Below are 5,528 nucleotides of genomic sequence, written 5' to 3' on the forward strand. Positions count from 1 at the left end.
AGACTATAAGGATGAGCTGGGCCATTGTTACATAATTCAATAGAGTTGATATGTGTCACGACGTCCCGGCATACTGCTAGGATCAGAAATGATCGAAATCATCAACCGTGTGTAGTAAATAATAAAGACGGTAAATTTTAAGCTCGGTGATAAATATTGAAGATTAATTTTTCAACAATGACACGAGCATGGGCCAAAGAATTGGAGTCCCCAACGCATGACCTCTCAGATACTGGTTAAGCGCTCTAACCAACTGAGCTACGAGAGACTCGTGGTGAGCTGGCACATTAACATACCGGTATGTGTTGTTGGCACGCTGATCTGGAATTGGGTTTGATTTTCTGAAGAAAATTATTTAGTTCTATTATCCCTCCCAGTAAAAGAGAAGTAGTGCGGTGCGAAACATGGGCGATCATGTGAAGCCCTTCTCTCTGGAATAGGCATCGATTGTTGGGTTAGGACCGGCTAAGGTATGAAAAGCCACATATTTCGGTCTGAACATGCACACCTCAACCGAAAATTTCGGGAAGCACTTTCGGGGAGATAGATAACTCCATCTCCAACAAAACGTTTATCAGTGCCTCAAAATTAAAAAAAAAAAAACAATTCCTTGTTGAGAAATTGCGTTCCTTGCATCTTGGTGGGTTCAGATGTGTGTGATGGATAGGGATGGTGGAATTAAAGGGGGAAAGGGGGGGGGGGGTGCTGTAAAGGCGGGTTTGTTTATGGAACCTGACAAGAAATTTTCGCGACACGTTTAGTTCCGCGATTTCCGAGATCGAATATTTCGCAACACTTAAATTCCGCGATTTTGCTAAAAATGTCGTATCCAAAATCATTTAATTTCGCGATTTTACCCATAACTTTACAAGTTTGATTATTTTCTTGACAATCTGAATGTGAGACCAGACCCTTTACAAGATACCTTTTTTAAGAGACGCAGATGTCTTCGTAACTGTAAGATGCACATTTCCGACGGCCACCATTTAGTCAAGGAGTTAAGAGATACAAGTAGAGAAAACGGTGAGAATGGACACATCCACAAAAAATTTTGAATCTAGTGGGATGTTTTTTGATCAGAGAAGTGTTGCTTGGACATGGAAGGCATGCAGCAGTGATTATGAACTTCCTTTTCTATACGTCTTATTCGAAATACATTCATCCTTTCTTTAATAATGGACACAATGACGGTCGCTCAATTTTTGCGTCATCTTATGTTAGCGACACTTATTTTTCGCGACACTTTTAATTTCGCGATATTTTTTTAAGGTATCTAACCCAGTGATTCGAGCATCAGAGGATTTTTCGACAAAAACGATCAAAACCAACCGATAAGCCAATAAAACTGATAACACTGACGTTCATATCATGAACTTTCATAAAACTAACAGCAAGGTTCCTTTAACTTTATTCCAATATGAATAAAGTTAACGGCACTCTTTATAAAAATGGTTAATCCAGCAGGAACTTTTTGCGGACGTCTCTTATTTCTTTACGAAAATAGATCATGTCTGCACGCTGGCTACAGGGGCGGATACAGGATTTTTCAAAGGGGGGTGGCTGAAAGCGATTATTTTGTTTACTATTTTATTTTAACGGCAGGTTTTTTATATATATGTAGAGAAGGAGGCGTGGATGTTAGCAAATATTTTAATTTTATTATAGTTAAAAATATCCACTATTTTTACACCTTTCTCAGTGTCATTGTCCTTATTTTCTATTTTAATGTGCTTATTTATGTCTTTTTGGTGGATCTAGGGGGTGGCCCAATCCACTCCCCCTAGATCTTTTCCTGGGCTAGCGGAAAATCATATCGAAATGATCCTTTTCGGACGGAGTGTTACAAAACAGCATGTTCCGATCACACGGCGTTACTTCTTTACTTTTTACCAGAGTTCCCAGCATTTTTTCCTACATACCTGAGTGTCCACTAGTTTAAGTCACTGCGGAGACAGTGGCGGATCTAGGGGAAGGACCTTATTGCCTGACTAAAAGCGCAGAAAATCTCCCCCACCCCCCAATTCAGATAAGATGAAATGCCCACCATCATTCCTCCCACTCGTAAACTTCATTCTCTTAACTTCTTGTTTTGCGCAAAACATAACTTAATTTTGCCAAGTGTTGCCTCTGCTGTACGAGTAACCGGTAACTAATTCACTTTCGACCAAGTTTTAAACAACCTGTAAAATAACCAATACCAAAGTAATAATATTAATAATAATGATGATGATAATAATGATGATGTTGATAATGTTAATAATATTCATAATCATAAGAAGAAGAAAAAGAAGAAGAAGAAAAATGCTACAAAATGATAAAAACTTATGAAATGTTAAAAACTAAAAAAAAGGAAAATATGTGTTACAATAATAGTAACGTTAAAAAAATTACATTGCGATAAAATTCTTTACATAATTGAGCTTCCGTGCTGAAAGTTTAAAGAAAATCTATCGGGCCGTTTTATAGATTTTTCAAAAAGCACTTAAAACCGAAAATTATCCGAAAATTACAATACGAGTTGTTTAAAGAAAAAAAACAAATTCTCAGAATCGCGTTATGGAAACTCAACAAAACTTTCACGACTTCGTAAGATTACTTTAGTACACATTTTGACGTTATTTGAGATTACTTCGTCTACGTAGTGTTTGTGTCCCGGCTCATTTATTATATCTACGCAAAAAGTACAATCTGAAATATGTTTTGCGATTTATTCGAAATCAAACATATAGAATCTTTTAATTCTTGAATATTTAACTTGCAGTACATCATGGTTTAAGATGCTGGTATTAGTTTTTAAGCTGCAAATCTGATTCACGCAAAAATCAGGTTTTACTGATTTGGCGGTTTTCTGTTTATCGTTGCCATGGAAATATCGATTACCTTAAAATATATATCAAAGTAAACTTCAATCTAAAACCAATATATATGGTGTAATTTTCATATCGATCCGAGTCAGGGAAGATCATTTAAAGGCCAATTGCAAATTGAAGGTATGGCCCAGAAAAAACTGTATCGAGCCACCTTAATATCACCATTCCTCGCGTTCGTCTTCGTAACTAGAAGTTATTTGTGATAAACAACATTCTTGATTTCGTATGGCAACCGAACTGTTTCTACGGGCTCTGATGACTGGTTTATGAATAACAAAAGCGATCGACTTGGAGCAATTGTAACCGGGATGTTGCAAAAAAGTTTGTCCGGCCCTGTTTGAATATTTGATCTTCTTGTAATCGTGTCTCCAATATCGCGCGCTAGGCTTCTAATAGTCCAGTCCCTGAACTCTCCCTTCCCCCGTCCTGCATAGGGGCTGAACTTCAAGCGCCTGGGTTCAACCCCCATTTAGAGCGCGCGAAAGAGGGAGTTTAAGGACTGGACTAGGCTACTAAAGATGTGCTCAGCAACTTTTTGCTAACTTTTGTTGTATGGAGCATTTTTTTATGCAAGCAAGAAACCTCAAGCAATTTATACGGGTACGGCCAAAGGGAAACATTTTAGGGAATTTTGAGTTTTTTCCGACCAAGAATATCATTATGTAAATCAAAAGTTTAAGGGGAGCATGTGTGTCTTTTTCTTGTTAATGTGAACTGAAGCACACTGTTTTCGCTCCTACGTGCAAACGATTGAGCCAATATTCCTCCTTTTCCAATTACTGAGCCGCCCTTTTTGGGGGAAAGACTAGAAAGTGCAGCTGTAGGAATCACCTTTTCGCTTTTCGGGAGCAATTTTTTCCATTCCGTTGCAGACGAACTAAGCCCTCAATCCCGGGGTTTAGTTCGTCTGCAACGCAGGCTAGGGGCTGAGCGGCCATCAGATAAAGCTAGTGGGTTCGGGCGAAGAGCTTGCAAAGCATCAGGCCCTGCCAGGGTAAATCCCGACAAGTGTAGCGACATGGACAAAAAGGAGCGATAGCATTTTAAATGAAATTATGTCAAAAGACAGTCGGGACACGGGATTTTTCCCCCTCACTCCCCTCGGCGAGAAAAAAAAAATTTTTTTTTGGAAACCACAAGTTATTAAAATGTTTTGTCAGCCATGAACGCTTCTAATTTTAGGTGTAGGTAAAACTGATAATGATGGTAGAAATATCTATTTAGACTGTATTTCGCTTTGGTTCTTGTCCTCGCTCCTAGCTATAGGGATTTTCTCCTGGTTCTCCGGTTTTCCTCCCACCGCAAAAGCCAACACTTCTAATTGATTCCAATTCGATCGGAAATCCAAAGGGCCGCAGGTTTGTCAGTTGCAAGACTGTAAAGTTGCAAGACCCTCGTTAAACAAAGTCGATTTATTAACTCATTTTTGTCAAGAGAATATGAAGTATTTCCATGCATAGCCGATATTCAAACATCATTATTCGGGCCGCTGATCGGCAAAGCTTTACTGCTGCAGTGGAAAAGTGGTCCGCAAAAGCCCTCATTACACAAGAAGATACTAAACGAAAGCTTCCATAAACTAAGCTACCATCCCGGCCTGTTTAGACAAATTGTTTTTTCATAACTTTTTCTCTACAATTACCGCCATGTCAATACCCTACATGAAAAACAGCACTCTTGTCTCCACCCTCCGTCAATGTTGCTGTTCCTTTTTACTAAAATGTGTTTTGGCGAGAAAAATTTCGCAACAAACAACCTTGAGTAGGGTTTTAAATAAAAGAGAGGGGAAAAAAGGTACTATGCATTCGTTCGTTAATTGTCTCTCGGCGCTGAACGAGCCAAGGGAGTGATATAATTAAGAACAAATATAAGTCGAGTTACGTAGGACAACTTTTGAAACCAAATTACTCAAAGATAAACACACGTGGTGTAGCTTACGAAAGGTGATTGCAAGCGCAAATTTATAATTCTTGACCGAAGTGAGAATTTCTTGGCACGGTGAGTTGCATGTGTTATAGGTTCGAACTTCTTACACCCGGCGTCGCGTAACCTTGTAAATGTGATTCCTGACTGGTTCATTTCAGTTAGCTGAGTTTCGTTACGTTTTTCCCTCCTGAAATCTTTTTAGAATGTTCGGATATATAGGACATCCCGGCAATTCGTTCGGCCGGCTATAATAGAACAGTGCAAACCCGTCTGGATCCGCCCCCGTATAGGTAGGCGCGCTTAATTAGTTACTGTGCACACTCAAGAAAAGGAGCACAAGCACTCATTGCGTGCCTATGTTTACCTGTGTGAAAGTCACTTTGGAATAAGTGTTTTAGGTTTTTAGATGCGTCAAGGGCAGTTCTCCAGGTGTTTCGAAACCTCTTATTTCTTACCAATCGATACAAAATTGACGTCGAATTTTTAACAATTTTTCTTTCTTTATTTTTTGCTTACTGCTGCAAGAGTGCATAAAAATCTTTGCAGACTTTCATTGAGGAGCCTAATATAGATGATTTTGGCGGATTGTAATTCTTAACCTGTAACAACTGAAAACATTGCAGTTAATATTTTTTTGTTGACAGTTCTAGTCTAGTTCTTGTCGTTTGGAAAGCTGACTTTCTGTGTTTCAGCCGCGGCGTGAATCCGGAAGCTGTGACTCATCACGTGATC

Source organism: Oculina patagonica, chromosome 2, assembly GCF_052425735.1.
Source record: "Oculina patagonica isolate OP01 chromosome 2, crgOcupat, whole genome shotgun sequence".
Classification (NCBI taxonomy): Eukaryota; Metazoa; Cnidaria; class Anthozoa; order Scleractinia; family Oculinidae; genus Oculina; species Oculina patagonica.